The sequence below is a fragment of the Schistocerca serialis genome, chromosome 7, assembly GCF_023864345.2.
Source record: "Schistocerca serialis cubense isolate TAMUIC-IGC-003099 chromosome 7, iqSchSeri2.2, whole genome shotgun sequence".
NCBI lineage: Eukaryota > Metazoa > Arthropoda > Insecta > Orthoptera > Acrididae > Schistocerca > Schistocerca serialis.
In genome coordinates, this window is record NC_064644.1 from 211,899,802 (window position 1) to 211,924,369 (window position 24,568).

Here is a 24,568-nt window from a genome sequence, read left to right on the forward strand (position 1 = left end):
GTCCAGGAAGCCCGTATTCAGTCCACTGGAATGTTAGGAATGCTGGTGTCCTCATCCTGGTGGGACACAAAGGCCTCCAGGTCCTCCCATCAGTGAGAGAGGCAGACTGTGGTACTGAATTCTGTGACTAGTGATTATGGTGAGGTATCCGTTTCTCCTAGTAGCAGCTGTTGTTGTCCATAGCATGCAAGAAATCTACAACAGACTTGTACCAGAAGTCACTTCACTGCAATCAGGGGATTGAGTGAAAACACTATGTACTCCGTTGATCTATCCGACCAAGTGCTTTACAAGCTAAACTGCTCGGGTATTGATGGAGTGAAGCAGTGGCTAATGTTTACCCAACATCATTCACCATGACTGCATAGCGCTTGCCATTACAAAGATATTTCATCTGCTGTGCTTGCTTAACGACTTTGTTATAGCATAGAAATGGTTTGTAAAACTCTTGGTACCATTTGTTGCATTCACCTTAGCCTTTCTTTCATCACATACGAAGGTGATGCAACTGTGTTTGGCTGCTCTGACCCACTACATTCTGCTTAAGTCTGCTGCCTGGCTTGCCAGAAACACTGATATTGTGTTTTGCTCTAACCCAGTCTCGGTGGTGAAATGTTCTCATTGCAATTGACTTGTGATGACAATGCTGTAATGTAGCAGGATAGCATTGCTCCGGGACTTTGAAAATTTTAACCACTTTGGTGCCCTATACAACATTGGTACACAACAGCAATACTGATGTCTCCTGGCAGAGCATTCTGTGGTGAAAGGGATCATACATGTTATATAGCCATTTTAATGAAACTTCTAAAAAGAAAAGGGACGTCAGCATAACAGGTGTAAACCAAAGTATAGGGATATAAATCGAGAGATGCACTTGACTGTAAAGCCTTCAACAACTACTGCAGCACAGTATTATTGAAAGATATCTCATAATACCAAAATAAATTCTGACAATATTACGAAAAGGATAGATTGCTACTATCTAAGTAGCAATCAATCCTTATCATAATATTGTCATTATTCCATCCCGGATTTTGCATTGTTCAAAAGAAATTCCAGTCACATGTACAGGATTTTGGCACCACAGTCAGTGTCCAGACAGTCATGCCAAGAGAAGAAACAAAATTGAGAGTAGAAAAGCAAAAGCAGAAATTTACTGAGTTCTTTTCGGCATAGCATAATAACATTATTAAGAAAGAAAAAACTTCAGTGGTACTGAAAAATCAACTGAAGTCTCCAAGTTCCAGGGCCCAATGGAATCTCTGTGAGATTCTTTACTACATTTGTCACTGATTTAGCCCTACTTTTAATTTTAAGGTACTGTAGAGTCCTCAAACAAATAAACTATCCTCAGTGGTTGGAAGAATGAACAGGTCACACGGTCTGTTAGAAGGGTAGCGGAACTGATCACAAAAGTACTACCCAATATCCGTAACATCCACTTGCTGCAGAATCTTAGAACACTTCCTAAGCTCAAGTGTGACAAGGTATCTCAAACAGAATAACCTGTTCCATGCCAACCAGCAGTGATTTCAAAAACATTAATCTAGTGAAACCAAACTCTCACTTTTCTCACATGAAATCTGAAGACCAGGGATCAAGGCAGCAATATAGATACAGTATTTCTTGACTTCTGAAATGAATCCAACTCATTACCACTCATACACTTATTATCAAAAGTACACCTGTATGTGCTAATATGCAGAATTTGTGGCTGGGTTGAGGATTTAAGAGTAGAGAGGACATAGCTTGTTACCCTTACAACAGGTTTTCTTGCTGTATTAATAGATATATTGTTTTGTGTATTTTCAGGGAATTAGCAACTTTTTAGATGGATCAGATTAAAAGATAATCATCAGACTTAATTTAAAGTTGTTTGTTCACTGCCTTATAACACACTGCACCAGCTAAAATGCAGTCCCACTGTGAATGCTGTTCTCGAAAGATGGTATGAGTTGTTTGATGTTCATGAGCAGCTGGAAATAGCCTTGACTACTGTCAAATGATTGGCAGTTGCTGTGAATTGGTGTGTTGGAAGAGCTCCCCAGAGTTGTGTACCTGTGATACCCGTACCAGAGGTACCTCAGTTACTGTCCTCTCCCATAGATCCTGTCTCCTCTGCAGGAAGTACAGGATCTGTCATTGCTCAACTACTTGACTGTGAGTGGTGCAGCAATGGTAGATCTAGATGTCCTGTACAGGACAGATGGGGACCAGGAAATACACACGGTATTGTACCAGTCCCCCCAAACCAATAAGTTTCTGGTGCTGTCTTTCACTGAAACTGAAACTGACCCAATGGGACTCACTTCACCTGCTTAGGGGAAACCTGTTTTGTCTGGTGTCAAAAGAAGGAAAATGCAAAGGGAAAGGTTTTTACTAATCATCGCCAGTTCAAATATATGGTGAATGATAGTGCCCCTTAGGGAAATGGATGCAAGGGATGTCGGGTGCACTACCTATGCCTGGGTGCCTCATTCAACATGTTGAGAGGCTATTCCAGTAGCCACTGAGGGAACAGGTTGCAACCAACTGCAGATTGTGGCACATGTTGGAACACATGATGCCTGTCATCTGGGCTCCTAGGTCATTCTTTTGTCATTCCAGAGACTGACAGAGAATGTAGGGAAGACTAGCCTTGTGCTTGCGAGTTTCAACGAAGCTCACAATCTGCAGCATTGTCTCCAGAACTGATCATAGCCCTTTGTTTCTGTGTCAAGTGGCAGGTGTGAACCAGAGACTTCAAACGTTCTGTGACAAGCTGGGGTGTGACATCCTGGATTTGAACCATAGGGTTGAGAACGGTAGAGTCCCACAGAATGGGTCAGGTGTGCTCTACACATCAGAGGCTGCTATTCGGGTAGCTGAACATATGTGGGGTGAACACAAGGGTTTTTTAGATTAAGCAACTCTCCATCCAATCCAGATTATGATAGCGGTAGGAAACCCAGAAGTATCAGTGTAATGTCGTAAAAACTGCCTCCCCCAGGTAAGAGTATTAAAATCCTAATGGTAAAACACTGAAGCATTCACAACAAAGTGCCAGAGCTTGAAGCGCTCATGAAAAGCAGTGAAGCTCATCTAATACTGGGTACAGAAGGTGGTTGAAATGTGGAATTGATAGCAGTGAGAATTTTGTGGAAACTTTAAGTGTATATCAAAAAGGTAGACAAGTTGGAAATTGAGGTAGTGTATTTGTCACAGTAGACAAGAAACTCAAATCCACTGAGGTAAAATTGAAGCTGCATGTGAGATCATTTGGGCAAGACTCAGTATCAGGGGTGTTCCCAATCATACTGTAATCATTGGTGGAGGCTTTACGCATCCAACAATCAATTGGGAAAATTACAGTTTTGTTTGTGGTGCTCAAAAGACATCCTGTGAAACTTTACTAAATGCCTTCTTTAACAACTATCTAGAACAGGTATCTAGGAACCACACTAATGATGGAAATACATTTGATCTAATGGCAACAAACGGATCAGACCTCTTTGAGGATGTCCACATTGAAACTGGTATCTGTGACCATGACATGATTGTGGCAGCAATGATTACCAAAGTACAAAGGACAACTAAGACAAGCAGGAGGATATACATCTTCAGTAAACTAGATAAAAAAAATCAGTAGTGCCATATCTCAGTTAGGAACTTGAAACTTTCAACACAGGGCAGGAACATGTAGAGCAACTCTGTCTCAAGCTTAAAAGAATAGTTGACCATGCACTGTATAGATAAGTACCTAGTAGGACAGTTCATAATGGGAAGGAACCTTCCTGATACACAGTCACTATTAAGGAACTTCTAAACAGAGTTTACTGCATAATGGATGTTAAACAAAGGGTAGGGCTATATATAGAGAGATGTTAAATGAAACTTGTTCAGCTGTCAAGAGGGCAATGTGTGATGCCTTCAATGGCTACTGGAGCAGAATATTGTCAACTGACCTCTTACATAACCCAAAGAAATTCTGGTCATATGTTAAGGCTGTTAGTGGCACCACAGTTAGTGTCCAGCCCCTAGTGAATGAGACAGGAACGGAAACTGAGAGTAGCAAAGCAAAAGCTGAATCACTTAACATATTAATACACAGGAGAATTGCACCAATTTAATCCCTGCACCATGAAAAAGATGATAGAAATAAGTATTAGTGTCAGTGTTGTTGAGAAACATCTGAAATAATTAAAACTGGACTAAGCTCCTGGGCCCAATGGATTTCTGGTAAACTCTATACTGAATTTTCTGCTCAGTTAGAACTTCTTCTAACTATAATCTATCACAGACCCCTCAAACAAGAAAACCTGTGCCCAGTTCTCAGCAAAAGCACAGGTCACACCCACCTACAAGGAGTGTAATAGAAGTGATCCACAAAACTACCGTTCAGTATCCTTGACATTGATTTGTTGTAGAATCTTAGAAGATATTCTGTGATCAAACATAATGAGGTACCTCGAACTGAATGACCTCCTCAATGCCAACTAGCATGGATTTTGAAAACATTGATTGTGTGAAACCTAACTCACACTTTCCTCCTATAATGTACTGAAAGCATTGGATCAAGGAAATCAGGTAGGTGCTGTGTATTTTGATTTCTGAAAACACTAGACTCAGTACAATGTCAACACTTATTGTGGAAAGTACAATCATATGGGATATCAAGTGAAATTTGTGACTGGATTGAGGACATTTTGGCAGGGAGGAAGCAGCGCATCATCTAGGAGATTCATAATCAGATGTAGAAGTAACTTCAGGTGTGCCTCAGCGAAGTATGTTGGGACCCTTGCTATTCTTGTTATATATTAATGATGTTGCAGACAACAGTAATAGTAAAACCAGGATTTAAGCAGATGATGGCAGTTACCTGTAATGAAGTACTTATCTGAAACAAACTGCGGAAATAGTCAGTCAGACCTTGATAAGATTACAAAGTGGTGAAAAGACTGGCAACTTGCTTCAGATTTTCAGAAAAATGAAATTATTCACTTCATGAAATGAAAAAAAAAAAACATAGTATCCTGTGACTATAATAGAAATGAGTCACTGTTGGAATTAGCTAACTCATACAAAAGCCCGGGTGTATTACTTTGCAGGGGTATGAAACAGAATGATCACATTGGATGAGTCAGGGGTAAAGCAGGTGGTTGGTTTGTTGGCAGAATACTGGTGAAGTGCAAGCCATCTACAAAGGAGATTACTTCCGAATCAGTCATGCTACCGGTTATAGAATAATGCTCAAGTATATGGGGCCCATATCAGATAGGCCCAATGGGATATTGAACGTATACAGATTAGGGCAGCATGAATGGTAACAGGTTTGTTTAATCCATGGGAGAGAATCACAGAGATACTGAAGGAACTGAACTGAAAGACTCTTCAAGACAGACATAAACTACTCTGAAAATGTCTATTGATTACTGTAGTAATATACAACAAAACCCCTATAATATATATGTGACCATGAAGATAACGAGTAGAATAATTACTGTACACACAGGGACATTCAAACAACCATTCTTGCTCCACTCCGTTTATGATTGGAATAATTGGTACAATGGGATGTACCCTCTGCCATGCACCAACTCACGGTGGTTTGGAGAGCATAGACGTAGATGTAGATATAGAGTGTAACCTACAGATGCAGAAGTAATTTCAGCTATGCTGCCGAGAAGTGTGTAAGGATTCTTGCTGTTCATATTATATATTTATGACTTTGCAGAAAATACTAACAGTAACCTCAGAATTTTTCGCTGCTGTAGTTTACAATAAATTATTGTCTGAAAAAAAGTTGCACAAATATTCTGTCACATTATTAATAACATTCCAAAGTGGTACAAAGATTGGAAACTTGCTTTAAATGTTCATATATGTAAAATTCTACAGCTAAAAAAAATGAAAAAAACATGGGATACTATGACTACAATATACATAAGTCACAGTGGGAATCAGTGAATGCATTTGGGTGTAGCAGACTGTATGTATATGAACAACTGTATGTATATGACTGTGTATATGTGTGAAGCAGAGGGCAAAACACAGAGACAGGATTACAGTATGCACCAAGATGTTCAAGCAATGATTCTTCCACACTCCAGATGTGAATGTAACAGCAAGATGCCTCAATAATTGGTGCAATGCACAATACCATCCACTATGCACTTCACTGTGGTGAATGAGCACAGATGTGGAAGCATGGAAACTTCCAGAAATGAAAATAATATAATTATGTATAAAACTAAGAGGAAGATTTTAATGATGAGGTATAATTCTTTTATAAATATGGTACAAATATACTGGACTGTGATGAGTGTGTTAAATGCAAATGATGAAGTAGTTTGATAGTCAAATGTGTGTGTATAGTGATTTGGATTAGGTTATACTGGCACATTTAGTCCTGCAGCAAGATTTGAGACATGAAACTATTTTACATAAGGACTGCATTTCTAAATGGTATTTTTCAAGATGGAATTTTAATGCATCATTCAGAATGCTACGACAATAATAAGGGACCTGTAAGTAAATTGCTGAAAACTATGGTTTTAAGCAAGCATCAAAATGCTTATATACATGTGCTGTTAAATTTCATATTGGATGTAATGTCTGGGAGGTCTGAATTGACCTTTACATGTTCCACAATGTAAATACGACACCATTACTGCATTTTCCTGTTGATGATGGACTGATTATGGAGCACAGCTGTAAGTGTAGGCAGATGGGCTCAACAAACACAGGTGCATAATGCACTGCTGAAAATAATACTTAGGTATATTAAAATGACAATATTATGTAAAGGACAGATTACTACTCACCACATAGCACAGATGTTGGTAGCAGATACTCAGAACAAAAAGACTATCAAATGAGAATGCTTTTGGCCAAAAGCTCTTAATCAGTATTAGACAACACAAACATGCAATCACAAATCACACACACATGACCACAGTCTCTGAGTGCTCGGGCCAGACTGTGAGCAGCAGTACATGATGGGAGAAGCAGTCTGGGTAGTAGTGGTACAGAGGGGGCTGAGATGAGGAGGGGAAGAGGTAGCAGGGCAGGAGTCGAGGAACTTAAAGTGCTACTTAAGGGAGCATATATTGACGAGGTTAGATAGATGGCAGGGCAGCTAGGTGAAGTCAGGAGCTTAGACAGAAGGTAGGGAAGGGGGGAGGGGAGGCAAGGGGCAGTGGATAATGAGAGAAGTAAAAAGATGGTGAGTGCATTGGTGGTACCACATGGTATCCCACTTGTCACTATTATTGCCACCTCCCTTTACACCAACATTCCTAATGTCCTTGGCCTTGCCACTATTGAACTCTACGCCCAATGGACTTCATGCCTACAATCTACTTCCTAGTTACAATGACCAACTATATCCTTATGCATAATTACTTCTCCTTTGAAGGCATCACCAGCAAACAAATACAGGGTATGGCAGTGGGCACCCGCATGGCAGCATCCTATGTCAACATATTCACAGGCCATGTGGAGGAATCCTTTCTAACCACCTAGAATAGCAAACACCTTACCTTGTTCACATTCACTGATGACATCTTTATGATCTGGATCGAGTTGTGAGGGCCCTGTGCGCCATCCACATTCCTACAGAATCTCAACACCTGCTCCTGCACTCACTTCATCTGGTCCTCCTCAACCCAACAGGTCACCTTCCTTGATATTGACCTCCTCTTAGAGATGGCTTTTTCTGTACATTGTGATGTTACAAAATAAAAGTGATGTTGTTATTCAATGGAAAGTTGGAAATTGAGATTTAGCTTACTGTTTTATCAATCACAATTGGCGTAAGAATCATGGATTGACCATTGTCATAAAATATTGCATTATGAGATGTGAATAGTTTTTACTTGCAGTTTCGCGTGGCTTGAGGCAGTCACAACTAGCGTGCTATTGATTAAGAAATTGCGTTATCATCTTTCGAATTACTTCATGATCGTAGATACGATCATACCCGGTTGTGAAGTTATTGTTATGACAAAACAATTTCCTAAGGGACCAGAAAGTTCTTAAGGGCGCAAAGACAACTGTAACATCACACAAAAGGGAAATTCAATATTAAAGCTGATGCAAGAAGACGATAAAACAGTTTTCTTTTTATCAATGTAACACCCACATTGGACTGCTGATCTTGGTGTCTGTAATATTAGCAAAATGCATAATTAAAATGAAAATAATACTGAGGAGATAATAGAAATGAGCACTGCTAAATGATTCAGTATTCCCTGAACAAATATTTATTATAACTAAAACATGTATCGTACCTTAAGCTTAGTACTACAATGACGATAGATTTTTATGTCCATATCATGTCCATTGAGCGCTCTTTTATATAGCCACTGTCTTCTTTGAGTCGCTCGTGCGTCGTCACGGTAAGTTATAACAGTTCTTTACACTTCACTCAAACTTAGACATAACACGTTTTTATACATTTAGTAAAAATTAGAGCAGACTGCCACAAACCTGCGTCCGTCTTACTTGAGAAAAATAGTACAAGTCTTTAGCGCTCAAGGCTTCATTTGTTCTCCAGCGAACAAAATAGTGAAGGATCGCATATCTATCCGTATTTTTCTGTTTATATTGCTGCCCAAAGATGATGAATTACATTATTTAGAAAATTCCACCATCGCCATGCGACACCTCATTATACATTAATCATTATTTATAAACAAGTATTTGCCTTCTGGCTGAAAGTATTAACTACTCGTATTTGCTGTTTTAATGAAGTCAAAAATAGCGAATATCACAACATCCATCCACATCAACTCTTCTAACCGCAAGAAATACCTCCACTTCAACAGCTGCCACTCATTTCATAAAGCCTAGTCACCTGTGACCACTGCATCTCTAATGATGAACAATCCCACTTGAAATATACAAACTGTAATTACATTGCCAACCTCGAACACAAACAGATCTCCCATGCCTTATCTCTCCAGTAAACCTCCATCTACAAAAGTCCCATCATCTCACCACAGAGGAGCATTCCCCACGTGATTCAGTACCATCCAGAACTGGAGAAACTGAATCACATGCTCTGGCACAGTTTCAACTGCCTCTTGTCATGCCCTGAAATGGGGGCTGTCCTAGCCGCAATCCTTCCCACCCCTCCCCCACAGTAGTATTCTGCCGCTCGCCAAAACTACACAATATCCTCATTCATCCATACACAACCCCTACTCCCAACTTGTTGCCTCAGAGTTAATATCACTATAATAGACCTAGATTCAAGACCTGTCCCATACTTCCTCCCACCACCACCTACTCCAGTCTTGTCACAAGCCTCACCTATCCCATTAGAGGCAGAGCAACCTGTGAAACAAGTCATGTTATCTACAAGCTAAGCTGCAACCACTGTGATGTGTTCTATGTGGGCCTAACATCCAACAATCTGTCTGTCTGAATGTGAATGGTCACCAGCAAACAGTGCCCAAGAGACAGCTGGGCTACCCAGTTGCTGAGCCACTGCCCAACACAACATTCTTCATTTTGTATGACTGCTTCACAGCTTGTGCCAAATTCCTTCCTACCAACATCAGTTTTTGGGAACAGCGCAGATGAGAACACTCTCTGGAGTATATCCTATGTTCCTGTAACCCTTTTGACCTCAGCCTTCATTAGCCATTGTTTTCCACTCTCCTACCCACTTTCCTGCTCCCACTACAGCACATCAGTGATGGCCTTTTTGGCTGAAAGCTTAAATGTTTGCCAGTCTTTTTGTTCTGCCTATCTGCAGCCCAACATCTCCACTGTATGATGAGTACCAATCTGTATTATTCATAATTCTGTCATTATTCCATCCCGGATTTTCCACCATTTGATATATTAAAATGACAATTACAGAAGGAATTAATGCTGAGGAAACTGCTGACTGTAGTATTGGAGCCTACAGTAATATCAATCATGCTGGGGAAAAGTAGACAAATGATACTCTTCCTGAGTTTTAAGGTGATGCAGTTGAATGAAAAAGTAAACTATGGTAGTATGTCATTCTGTTACCAAGTAGGGCACAATATGTAGATGCATGTGATGATTTCAAATTATTTTTGTGATTACACTGGCTTCAGAGAGAAGTTAAGAGCTGTTGATGGGTCTTCTGTTCTTAACTTACAATTAGTTGTACAAAGTACACACTTGAAAGTCTCACACCTAGTAATAGTAAGACAGAAGCTTCAAAATGAAATTTTCAATTGTAAAAAATTTCCACGGGCAATCTGGTTTTAGAGTTGTTGAGACTTTGAAAGGAAGCATAAGTAGGCAATGGTTGACTAAAACAGGGGAAAGAAATACAAGACAAATGGGTAGCTTTTAAAGACAAAATAGTGAGACTAACAGATAAACGAATAAGCAAAAAGACGAAGTTCAATAGACATCCTTGGATAATGTATTAGCTATTGAAGATTAGTAACTCAAGGAGCAAATGTAAAAATGCAACAAACGAATCAGACACAAGGAATTACAGATATCTAAAAAAATGAGATTGACAGGAAGTGCAAATTGCCATAGCACCAATGTCTAGATTAGAAATGCAACGTTATAGAAGCATGCATGACTATGCGAAACATATATACTGCATTTTGGAAAAGTAAAGAGATCTTCATAGAAAAGGGAAACACTGGTAGCGTATTAAGAGCTCAGGTAGCAAGAACATACTAAACAAAGAATGGAATATCAGAAGTTGAAATGAATATGTACACTAAGGGAAAGAAACTTGAAGACAGAAGAACTTACAGAAAGAGAAGCACAATTAGATGAAGATGAGGTGGGAGATACGATTCTGTGAGTGAATTTGACAAAACACTGAAAATGTTAAGTTGAAAGAGGCCCCTCAGAATTACTGAGGTCCTTGAGGGAACCTGTCATGTCAAAACTACTCTACCTGGTATGCCAAGATATATGAGATAGATAAATTACTGCTGGACTTTAAGAAGAAAGTAATTATACAAATTCCAAGAAAAGCAGTTGCTGATACGTGTGAATATTATTGAGCTAGTATATTACTGAACTACTATTATTAAGTAATTTCTGCAAAATAAGTACACAAATTATTTACAGAATCATGGAAAACTGGTGGAACATAATCAGTTTGTGTTACAGGGAAATGCAGGAACACACGGGGTAGTAAAGACCCTATCATTTCTCTTAGGTTAAAACATTTGTATATACAGAGAAAGCTTCTGACAATGTTGACTGGAATACAAATACAGGAATCAGAAAGTAGTTATAAGGCAGCAAAGGTAAAATACAAGGAGCAGTTGGTTATCTACAACTAATATTGACATCAGACTGTAGTTTTAAAAATTGAAGGGCATGAAAGGAAAGTAGTAGCTGAGATGGTAGTGAGAAAGTGTTAGCCTCTCCCCAATGTTTTTCAATACGTACATCAAGCAAGCTGTACAGGAAACTAAGGAGATATTCACACAAGACATTAAACTTCAAGGAAAAGAAATAAAAACATTTTGAGGCCTGCTAAGAACATTGTAAAGACAGCATAGGAACCAGAAGAGCAGTTGAATGGAATAGACAGTGATTTGGAAACAGTATATATTGGTATCAACAGAAGTAAAATAAAGGTAACGGCATGCAGTCCAATTAAATCAAGGAACTCTGAAGAAATTAGATTAGCAAATTAGGCATTAAAAGTAGTTGGTGTGTTTTGCTATTTGGCCAGCAAAATAATTCATGATTGCATAAGTATGGAAGATGCAAAATGCAAACTGGCAAGAGAGAGAAAAGCATTTCTTAGAAAGAGAAATTTGCTAATATCCCACATAAATTTAAGTTTTATGAAGCATTTTCTGAATATACTTGTGCGGAATATAGCCTTGTGTGGAAGTGAAATATAGATGATAAACATTTCAGACAAGAAAACAACTGAAGCATTTGAAATGAGTTGTTACAGGAGGATACTGGACACTAGGTGAATAGATCATGTAACTAATGAGATAGTGAATCAAAATATGGGAAAAAGAAATTTGTGGCACAATTTGACCAAAAGAAGGGATTGGTGTAGAACACATCTGAAGCACAAATGAATCTCCAACTAATGGAGAAAATGACTCTATAAATTTTAAAACAACTGATCCTTGCATGTGGCATCTTATTGCTGCTTTAAGGCATCTCATGTATCACTAACTGTTTCCTTTTTCATTACCACTGATACACTTCATAAATAATAGCACTTGTTGTCATACAGACTGTTTAAATGTTTGCCTTAGGAAACAAATCAAACTGTTCCTCGTGCTTTTTGACTTGCATTTCTGCAGCACCTTCTTTGAGTGGCTGGAGCATCAGTAATGTCTTGTCAATGACATTCAAAACACCTTCATGGTAATTGAATACCTTCCTTTTCCAGCCTCACCAGTCAAATTCTTGGGGTAATGATTTATGTACCTTATAAACCAATGTACCCATTTCTACAGACCTTGATCTAAGTGTACACTATATGATCACAAGTTACTTTCTGAATACAAATCTTTTAACCTAAAACACAGCTGTTAATGTTTCTAACCTCAAAATTCAACTGACAGTGCTCTAAACCCATTTGTCGACACTTTAACATCAACTTGCAACGGTATTTTCTAGAGTGCTTAAAATTTGTCTTTTGAACACTCACAGTTCAGAAGAAGATTTGCCAAGAACACTTCACTGAAACTGGACCTGTAACCTGTTACGCTGAATAGTTTCGAGACTAACAGTAGTCTGCAGTCTGTAGTTTTACACAGAATATTTCACTCTCAACCATATATTGTACAAGAAAAAACAGAAAATTATACAGAGAGCTGCTTTCCTCATCAGTAACTGCTGTAGACCTTTCTCATTAAACAATCAAATACAAATATATTTAGGGCAGTATCATGGTGGAGGACAACAGGCAGATTCCATATTCCTAGCTTTCGAGAAAGTGTCCACTGCACACTGTTGACAAAGGTCAGACTATGTGGACAAAGTTCCTACCTTGCTCGAAGTGCAGTAAAATGTAGGTTAATACAGGTGCCTAGGAAAAGCAATACAGTAACGTTAAAATACACCATTAGTAGTGTGCTGCTTGACATAATCACATCACTCAAATATCTAGGCATAACATTGCAAAGTGATATGAAATGGAATGAGCGTACCCGATTGGCAGTAGGGAAGGCCAATGCTAAACATTGTACTATTGGAAAAATTTTGGGAAAGTGTTGCTCACCTATAAAGTAGATAACATATAGAATAGTGTCACCAATTCTTTTCTTAGATGAAGATCAAGGGGCTTCTGAAGGTTTTGCTAGTGTGGCGAGCTGCATCAAAGCGGTCATGAGACTGAAGACAGCAACAGACAAACAAAGTGCCATCAGATTTATAAATGGATTAGGTATTTATGGGCGAGGTAAAAACTGACAAGCAAATAGCATTCTTACAAAATAGTTACTATATGCTAAGTTACAAGTGATGGAAAAAATCATTGGCATAATATAAAATATGTGGAAGGAATATGAAAATATTTGTGAGTTTAATGGTATTATATCTTAACAATATTTCAACATTAAATATATATTCTAGTTCTCCTCTTTCTGTTGGAACAAATGGATGTTTCATCAAAACTCTTGTGTGATTTCTTTTCATGTTTTCAATGAATAAAATACCAATTTTACAGGGATATTCAAAACGAAGGAAGAGATTTCAAACATTTATCACCTCCAAACTACTAAAGATAGAAACATGAATCCAACGATTGTGGAAAGAGATAATTTCAAATTTTTATGTATTCAACGTGAGCACCATGTGTTACACAACAAATATCAAAACAGTGGCCCCTTACTTGCCACACACGAAGCAGCTGGTCTCTTGTTATCAAATTCACAGCTTCAACAATGCGATGTCACAGATTTTCAAGAGTCGGACAGGGGGGCATAAAAATGTACTCTTTTACATAACCTTAGACATATAGGTCACAAGAAGTCAAATCTGGAGACCTGGGAGGTCACTGGTGATGAAGTCCATCTTCTGCTCCTCCTCTTCCAGTCCAACACCTGGAATGGTGACCTTCAGGTAACACTGGATATACTTAGAGAAAAGAGCCAGGGCACCATTTTGTATTAAGCTGAAGTCATTTGAATCACCTTTATGTTGAGGAAATAAACAGTTTTGAAGAAAGTCTAGTTCTGCAATTCCAAAATTAAACTGTTCTCTGTCCACAAATGTTGGCATTGTGGTGCTACCTTTTGTAATTTGGAAGATACAAATGTCTGAAATCTGTTTTTTGATTTTGAATAGCCCTGTATTTTAATCAGCTGATGATGGTTTGACACCCACGGTTGTTCCCACTGCCAATTAGCACTTCACATAGAAGTTACCTGGCAATATTGATGAAAGGTATTCTTGATCCACTGTCACATGTAGCTGCTAATATGTATGCACATTTTAGGAGCTCTGTTTTATTACTGACTTTACTGCAAAAATGAAATAATGTCTCCAGTCTTTGCAACAGTGGCCATGAAATGTGACTTGGAACGGCATGTATTTTAAGATACACGTGTATTAACGTGATAAAATTAACAACATTCAAAGACTTAATACTGCTATAGCTATTGGGCTTTCACCCCACAGTATGTATACTTACTACCATACTGTACGTAACACTGAACCCATGACATTGCATGTACAAGCTGCCTAATGCAGGGGCATTAGAGCAGTGAGATGATTTCTCAGTAGAAACCTGACACAGCTTCTCACCATCATCAACAGCAGCAAAATAAAAAAACACATGTTGATCATAAAATTATCTCTCATGTATTATATTTAATTCTATACTCTTTTTTTGTGCAAAACAATGCCATAGGATAGGATGGAGACCCATAAAGAAACAATATTTGTCTTGTCCTGAGAGGGTGTAAGGATTTCATGTTTGACTGACAAGGGTTTACCTCAATCAATGCAACTGAATAGCGACTTTCATGCGGGCAGTTGCAGGACTCAAACCTGTAAAGAACCAACCAGCTAAAAGGGTGCTCCAAGACAGAACTCAGTGTAATTCTCAAGGAAACTCAGGGCCAATGAAAGACCGTCCCATACTGATGCTCTTTGAGTAAATGATTGCACAACAGCGCTTGCTGTCTTCCCAAGGCAGCTCTTAGATACAAAGTACACTTAATGTGATATTTCATGTCTTAATATTGGATTCTGTGACACCTCCCAACTCGTTGTAAAAATATTATAGACACTGACCTCAGAGACAATAAAATTTTTTCTTGTCACCTCATCAGTAGTGCCAATGGATTATTATTCCCATTTATTTACATTCATTTTACATTATCATGTGACTAAAACTCACAAAGTTATGGCTGGCAACTTTCTTCATTGTCAACAAAATTATACAACATAACACTCATTTTACACTTTTACCTCTGACCACATCTCACAAAATTATGAGTGTTATCATTCTTTATTTTCAGCAGTTATACATAGTTTCACAAAACATGTCAATATTTTACCACTACATTTTATCACTTTGGGCATAATTGTGAGATATCTGGTTTTGAAGAATGGGATTCAGTGTCCCTAGTTCTCGTTGGTAGAGGACTAGTAGCCCTCCACAGTCTCTGTTTGGCTGTAGGGGAAAGCTTCATTGACCTCTCACCATAGTCTACATTAGTTTGCTGCACTGTGGTATATCTCACAGTGAGCTGGGGTATTTCTCACAAGTGCGCTGGGAGCACAGTCATTCACAACATTATTTCTCATACAAATTCTGACCCAACAGTCTATACTTGCTATTCGACACATTTTTTTACCACTATTTCGTCACTATTTACAATAAATATATAGGTAAAACTAGATAATTAGTACACATAAAATAGTGGATCCTAAGCCACAGGGGATACTCAGGATCCACTTGCCTGTACACCATCCTTTGAAGGCTTCATTTGTTGACAATTTCCTCTTTTAGTTCATCAGTCTTAAGCCCAGCAACTTCAGAGTTGTCCAACTGGAGAACTACATGCTTTAAAGGCAGCAATACAGGTATTCCTGAGATTTTTGCTTCTCATCTTCTATAATACAATGGTCTATTTACATCATATTTGAGTTTGAGCTCAGTTCCAGTGGTTGCAGAAAAATATTAATGGATTAAGGATGAGTCCACCTTTTTGTAAGTACACAAATTAGTGTTTTACTGTATCATCCAAAAATGGGTCACAGCATTTGTAGCATCCTCAGTGGGTTCCTTGCTACTTTCCTGAAAATACATACATAGAAGTTATTATAGGTTATGGAATATGATGCATCAAATTTTGTAATCATTTAAATTATATGTGCCCTTTAGCCTTCATTTTACACTGAGTGTGTCCTGTGGCTGCACACCAAAATAAGCCACAGGTCTAAATCAGAACACCAGACATCTGCATACGTGAGGGATGTTAGAAAACCGTCCGCATTGATTTTATTATCCAATCTTTAATTTGTATATTATGGTGAAATTAATGGCATATGTTCGTTTCTGTCCTTACCGTTGTCGTATATTCCTAGTTCTTAGCTGCGACAAGTTTGTTTTATATACCAAACACGATTTCGTATAATTGATCTGGACCTGTGGGCATCGACAAAGATTTTGTGAAGCTTTGGTAAGGCGAACTATTTCCTGTAGTTTACATCTTCATATATTCTCTTTTGCATTTTGATAGTATTTACTCACATTTTCTCCTGTTCGTTTGCAAATACTACGTCCTGTTACTTCGCTGTAGCTTGAACACACCCATTTCTCTGCACTCCGCACAACTGCACAAATCGACACCTCTGATGCGCTTCCTGCTGTCGTTTCTCATTTGTTTAATCTTTAGTTTTTCTTTGACGCCCGCGAACTTTGAAATGTCGTCTGTGTGTGTGTGTGTGTGTGTGTGTGTGTGTGTGTGTGTGTGTGTGTGTGTTTGTAGGATAATTCATTTAGAGTGGTGAATAGTCTTTTATTACATAGTACTGTTTGGTCATTGATAACTTTTTGCCCCGTGTGGTAGCCTTGTGGAGATAGTAATTGTCTTCTATTGTCAAAAGTTGTGACATATGGCTTCTGTGTTTCAGGATTTACGTCTGTTTCTATGACACAGATGGTTGGTTGGTTGGTTTTGGGGAAGGAGACCAGACAGCGTGGTCATCGGTCTCATCGGATTATGGGAGGATGGGGAAGGAAGTCGGCCGTGCCCTTTCAGAGGAACCATCCCGGCATTTGCCTGGAGTGATTTAGGGAAATCACGGAAAACCTAAATCAGGATGGCCGGACGTGGGATTGAACCGTCGTCCTCCCGAATGCGAGTCCAGTGTCGAACCACTGCGCCACCACGCTCGGTGACACAGAAGGAGTAGTCGTTTTTGATGAGATGCTCTGCAAACGTGGAAAGTGTGCTGTCACTTTTCAGTGGTCATACAGGGTGTTTCAAAAATGACCGGTATATTTGAAACAGCAATAAAAACTAAACGAGCAGCGATAGAAATACACCGCTTGTTGCAATATGCTTGGGACAACAGTACATTTTCAGGCGGACAAACTTTCGAAATTACAGTAGTTACAATTTTCAACAACAGATGGCGCTGCATGTGATGTGAAAGATATAGAAGACAACGCAGTCTGTGGGTGCGCCATTCTGTACGTCGTCTTTCTGCTGTAAGCGTATGCTGTTCACAACGTGCAAGTGTGCTGTAGACAACATGGTTTATTCCTTAGAACAGAGGATTTTTCTGGTGTTGGAATTCCACCAGCTAGAACACAGTGTTGTTGCAACAAGACGAAGTTTTCAACGGAGGTTTAATGTAACCAAAGGACCAAAAAGCGATACAATAAAGGATCTGTTTGAAAAATTTCAACGGACTGGAAACGTGACAGATGAATGTGCTGGAAAGGTAGGGCGACCGCGTACGGCAACCACAGAGGGCAACGCGCAGCTAGTGCAGCAGGTGATCCAACAGCGGCCTCGGGTTTCTGTTCGCCGTGTTGCAGCTGCGGTCCAAATGACGCCAACGTCCACGTATCGTCTCATGCGCCAGAGTTTACACCTCTATCCATACAAAATTCAAACGCGGCAACCCCTCAGCGCCGCTACCATTGCTGCACGAGAGACATTCGCTAACGATATAGTGCACAGGATTGATGACGGCGATATGCATGTGGGCAGCATTTGGTTTACTGACGAAGCTTATTTTTACCTGGACGGCTTTGTCAATAAACAGAACTGGCGCATATGGGGAACTGAAAAGCCCCATGTTGCAGTCCCATCGTCCCTGCATCCTCAAAAAGTACTGGTCTGGGCCGCCATTTCTTCCAAAGGAATCATTGGCCCATTTTTCAGATCCAAAACGATTACTGCATCACGCTATCTGGACATTCTTCGTGAATTTGTGGCGGTACAAACTGCCTTAGACGACACTGCGAACACCTCGTGGTTTATGCAAGATGGTGCCCGGCCACATCGCACGGCCGACGTCTTTAATTTCCTGGATGAATATTTCGATGATCATGTGATTGCTTTGGGCTATCTGAAACATACAGGAGGCGGCGTGGATTGGCCTCCCTATTCGCCAGACATGAACCCCTGTGACTTCTTTCTGTGGGGACACTTGAAAGACCAGGTGTGCCGCCAGAATCCAGAAACAATTGAACAGCTGAAGCAGTACATCTCATCTGCATGTGAAGCCATTCCGCCAGACACGTTGTCAAAGGTTTCGGGTAATTTCATTCAGAGACTATGCCATATTATTGCTACGCATTGTGCATATGTGGAAAATATCATACTATAGAGTTTCCCAGACCACAGCGCCATCTGTTGTTGAAAATTGTAACTACTGTAATTTCGAAAGTTTGTCTGCCTGAAAATGTACTGTTGTCCCAAGCATATTGCAATAAACGGTGTATTTCTATCGCTGCTCGTTTAGTTTTTATTGCCGTTTCAAATATACCGGTCATTTTTGAAACACCCTGTAAATGTTCTGAGTATCTAATTAAGAAATTTCTGCATATCTATCCAATGTATCTGAGTATCTTATTCGGAAACAGTAAGCCAAAGAGAGCTCCTAAATACCATTAATTCACTGAAGAGTAAGTATTCAACTGGTATTGATGATATTCCAGATTATATCATAAAAATAACAGCAAGACAAATGCTTTCGCCTTTATTGGACATATGCAATTCATCCTTATCGTGTGGTCTCTTCCCTCAGCAACTGAAAATGGCGAAAGTAACATCCCTATATAAAGGTGATCAGCAATGTATGGGTAACTATAGGCCTGTGTCTCTATAGTCAGGGTTTTCGAAAATTATTGAAAAAGTGTTCCTTTCAAAACTAAGTACATTCTTCGAAAAGAATAATATTATTTCTGAATGTCAACATGTCTTCAGACCACAGCAATCAATTGAAACAGCCACTTTCAATCTGATAAACCGAGTCTTAAATGCAGTGGACAGCCACAGAAATATCTCAGGTTTATTCTTGGACCTAACAAAAGCTTTTGATGTGATTGATCATGCTATACTCTGGCGGAAGCTTGAATGGTATGGTGTAAAAGCACTCCGTCTTTAGTCACAAATGGCCCATCGGAACCATCCGACCGCCGTGTCTTCCTAAGTGGAGGATGCGGATAGGAGGGGCGTATGGTCAGCACACCGCTCTCCCGGTCGTTATGATGGTTTTCTGTGACCGGAGCCTCTACTATTCGGTCGTGTAGCTCCTCAATTGGCATCACAAGGCTGAGTGCACCCCGAAAAATGGCAACAGCGCATGGGGACTGGATGGTCACCCATCCAAGTGCCGGCCACGCCCGACAGCGCTTAACTTCGGTGATCTCACGGGAACCAGTGTATCCACAGTGGCAAGCCGTTGCCTGTATGGTGTAAGAGGTGTGCCAAATCAGTGGATTGAATCAGATTTGGAATATCGCTCTCAGGTAACTGAAATTAAGTACACGGAAGGAAATGAACTCCAGGTACATATATAAGAACCATGTGGACTAAGCCAAGGTGTTCCACAGGGCTCCATTTTAGGTCCCTTTCTTTTTTTGGTCTACTTTAATGATTTCCCATCACACATTAGGGATTCTGTACCAGTACTGTTTGCAGATGACGCCAGTCTATTGATTGAAGGGAATAAAGAAGAAAATCGCACTGCATCTGCAAAAGATATTACAAAAAGAGGTGTCTGAATGGTTTACCAGAAACAGGCTAATAGTTAATCCCGAAAAAACCGTACTCATGAATTTTCACACTGATCAAAATAAAAATCCAGCACAACATGTAATATGTATAGATAACCAAAACATTAGTGCTGTCAATGAAACTAAATTTCTTGGGATTCATATCCAGGAGAATCTTAAATGGAGCACTCATATCACATCCCTATATTCAAAACTAGCAAAAATGAGCAATGTAGTAAGAATTTGCATTTTCTGTGGAAATGAACACCAAGCCATAACAGTTTTCGGGAAACAAAAGGCTATTATAAGAATAATGAAACGAGTGAGCAGCACAAAACCATGCAAACCTTTCTTTAAAGATCTTATCCCTTCCCTGCATTTATATACTGGAAGTAGTCATGCAAGTCAAAAAAAGCATACTGAGAAAAGAAAACCTTTTTCCTCAAAACAAAAGTGTCCGTGATTACAGTACCAGGTCGGCAGTGACATACATGCTATTCATTGTAACACAACATTATGCCAAAAAGGTGTATATCATGATTGAACAAATTTTGCAACATATTACCAAGGCATACAAAATCTCTTCCTGAACTACAAAGCTTTAAAAAGTCTGTGACAGCCTACCTTGTGAAAAACTGCTACTATTCAATCTCTCAGTATCTTATGCAAGAAAAAATGTAATTTGTATCTTTAATTGTAGAAATAAGTTATGAATATTCAGTATTTCAGAATTTTGTAATTATTAACTGTATAGATTCAATTTGTCACAAAAATTTAAATCGTGTATGTTTGACGTTTGAAAAGCCAATAGCTAAAAAAGATTTTCTGTCCAATGTGCTGCGTACAATATGTATACTGAAACAATAAATGATATGGACAAATAAATAAATAAATAGAAATTTCTGCATGTCTGCCCAATGTATACTGAATCACAGTATTTGCAGGTTAGTTGGTATATACCTACTTTGTTGAATCTGTCTTTGGTGGTGTTAGGTATTTTTAGTCTTTTCTGCCAGGTGTTGTTTGTTTTATATGGCACATTTATATCTTGTTCCTTCATGATGTTTCTTTTGTGTGTGCTATTTTGTTGCCAAATGTCATGGTGTGCCATGTTTCCTTGTTGTTTGCATTTTCTTCATCTTCTGTGCCTCTTGTGTTCTCTGTTGTGTTGTTATCAGTCATATGTCATGTTCTGTGTCAGTTGTGTTTTTATTTTATGGTTTATCTCATCAACAATGTTTATTTTGTAACCATTTTCTGTGGCAGTCTGTCTGATTATATTTAGTTCTTGTGTGTAGCTATCTCTGCCCATTGGAAATCTGTTCAGTCCATGTAGTTAATTGAAATCATCTAACAGGCCATGACTTACAAAAGTGATAAAAATATCTTGTAAACAGATAAGGGAATGTATCTTATAGCTAGGAGGAGTAATGATCCAGAAGGTTCGATCGAAGTATCCGATCCCACCCGTCGGCTTTGAGCTGTGATGTAAGGCTGTTGTGGTGTGTGACGTCATGACGGTGCAGAGTTTGGTTTGTGAGTGTGGCGTGTTTGTAGGTGTCTTTGTGTTGCTGTTCGTGGTGCCCTCTGGTGGTGTGTTTAGGGGTTTCGTGTTGTGTGGTGTATTGGGTTCAGTTTGGTGTTACTAGTTGTTCTGGCCTGTTCTTGTTTGGCTGTGTGTTGAGAGGAATTGTTTTCAGTGAGTTAACAATTTAGTGTTTTTGTGTGAAAGTTATTGTAGTGCTGTTCGCTGTAGATCGTGTGTTAATTTGAGTAAATTAATTTGTTGCTGCTCTTGTTAGATATGGATATGTCGGATAAAATTAACAGTGAGCGCTTGCATGCTATGACAGAGGGGAGTCTGTTGGAGTTGATTAAATTTCTGCAGCTGTTTGGCTTGTTAGCGGATGTTGTGAAGTGCGATGTTTGTGGGCATGGCATGAAATTGGCAAAAGTTCCGGCGACTCAGACCAGGGACGGTTATATGGGGCAGTACTATAGGGATAATCTGTGGCGCTCCATACGTCGTGGTTCCTGGAACAAGAAGTCTCGGTTGGGCATGCGTGGCATTGTGTTGTTGATGTACTACTTTTGTTGTAAGTTCTCTCATTTTTTGCTCGCATGAGACTGGTGTGAGTGAGAAGAGTGTGCTTGACTGGTTTTCATTTTGTCGTAAAGTATGTTCTGAGTTTATTAAGTATGGGGGTAAGTTGGGTGGACCTGGGGTTGTGGTGGAGGTGGACAAGTCGCAGTTTGGGGAAAGGAAATATGGGAGGGGTAAGTCTGTGGTTGGTCTCTGGGTGTTGGGGGCTGTTTTACCGGGGCTTGGGTGTTCGGAATGCATTTTTAGTGTTGTGGAGGGGTGTGACAGTTCTAGAATCATTCAATGGGAGTCTACACTCTGTATCGCAGAAGTACCCAGATCATGTTATAGTAGTCAGAGGTGACTTCAACCTACGTAGTATAGACTGAGATGTCTATGGATTCATTACAGGTGGTACAGGCAAGCCGTCGTGTGAATTACTTTTGTACACATTATCCGAAAACTGTCTTGGCCAGCTAAATTGACAGCCAATGCGTAATGGAAATATTTTAGATCTGGTAGCGACAGCCCCTAGGGGCTCAGCATTCTTTTACTGAGTACGGGCTTGGCAACCCCGAGGTCCTGAGCTGGGGACTGGTCAGCGCCACCAGTCTCCTGTCATCGTACCCGGACGTGCTTCAGTGACCACCATATGGTGCGGCGGTGGAATGTTGTGTGCTGCAGGGAATGGTAATCTTGGCATGACCGCCTGGATTGCGAGGAAGGTAAACCTCTATAAAAACCCCTCAATCTTATGGTGTGCTGCACGCCTATAAGATGCATGGCTGTTGGGGTGGAACAGTCGCAAGCGGGCAACCTCTGGGGCACCTGCCGCACCCCAGTTGTATAAGGCTTACCTAGGCACACGGGGCTCTGTCTAGGTGGACTTCTAGTTCCATAGCTGCTCGTGAGACCGAGCTGGATCCTTCGAAATCCTCTTTTCCTCTTCCCAGCGGAAAGGGTGGGCTGCTGGAAGGTTCTAACACCCAGTCTCTGAAGAGGGCTCATGCAGTCAGTCCCCCTGACAGCCACACATCTTTGACAAGTGAAGTCTTTAGTAACAGAATGCATTCTGGTAAAGAAAAGATGTTTCTCATTGTAAAACGGAAGGAGGGTAGTTTTGAGAAGGTTTCACCCTTCTATATACAAATGGGTTTGGAGGGCATGTGTGGCTCCTTAAAATCAGTGAAGCGTTTGCGTAATGGGACCTTGCTCGTGGAAACTTCCACTTCCCAGCAAGCAACTAACCTCCAAGGTGCTAAATGCCTTGGGGAGTATGCCATAGACACCGAACTGCACAGCACCCTGAATTATAGAAAAGGTGTTGTGACATGCCAGGATCTAGTCAACATTCCCAAAGACGAACTGCAACATAAGTGGGCTCCAGAAGGTATCGTTGATGTCCAACATATCATGAAGAGGGTTGATGGCAATCTTGTTAAATCCGACTCCTTTATTCTGACCTTCAGTAGCACGAAACTTGAAGAACATATTAAAGCTGGCTTCCTACGCCTTAGTGTGAGGCCTTATTTCCTGACCCCAATGCGCTGTTTTAAATGCCAGTGTTTTTGGCATACCACGTTAGGGTGTAAAGGCAAAGCGACTTGTGGCAACTGTGGTAAGGCTGCTCATGAAGGAGTTGGTTGCTTGTCTCCAGCCAGATGTATCAATTGATCTGGAAACCACCGTGTTTGGAATAGGGACTGCCGAATATTTTTAGAGGAACACAAAGTCCAGGAAATAAAAACAACCCAGCGTATCCCATATGGTGAGGCCAAGAAGATCTATAAGTCGATGCAACCTCCCACATTTGCTACATCTTTTGCATCCCTGGTTCAAAAGCCTTCTCCGAAAGTCAATGCCTCAATGCAGACAGAGGTGATGAATATTGGTACTAATACCTGCAGCTGTCAGTGCACTTGCAATGCAGCCAGTGTTTCAGAGCCAGTAGCCCCTACTCGAATGGCAGACAAGGGTACAGTGGCGAACTTGGGCCAGCCCCTGGCGCCTCCAATAGCTGATGCGGTTCTGAGGCCCAGTATGGCCATTACCACTGCCACATCGGCTCCCCCAAAGCCCACCAAACTGCAGAAAGCTCCCGTACAGCAGCAACAGCATTTCAAATCCCGTGGTAAACCGTCTGACCATGCGGATGTTGTTTTACGTGAGGCTTCATCTGACTCTTCCCCAGAGTTGATGAAATATGACGTATGTATGGGGCAATCATCTCGCCCCATGCCTGCCGCTCCACCTGCTGTGGTCTCCCTGCCCCGTCAGAGAGACAAGATGAAGGTGCTACCCCCATCACAGATGGCTCCCAT

General features: G+C 40.2%; 2 long non-coding RNA genes across 3 annotated transcripts in view; one reads left to right on the forward strand and one right to left on the reverse strand.

Moving 5' to 3' along the window:
- The window catches only part of LOC126412561 (uncharacterized), a 570,924-nt gene that overhangs the window by 124,775 nt on the left and 421,581 nt on the right, over positions 1-24,568 (reverse strand). The window lies entirely within an intron of this gene.
- Positions 21,059-24,568, forward strand: part of LOC126412562 (uncharacterized) — a 101,577-nt gene continuing 98,067 nt past the window's right edge. Inside the window, exon 1 of the long non-coding RNA XR_007575313.1 lies at positions 21,059-21,108. This is a non-coding gene — a long non-coding RNA (uncharacterized LOC126412562). The remainder of the gene's footprint in view (positions 21,109-24,568) is intronic.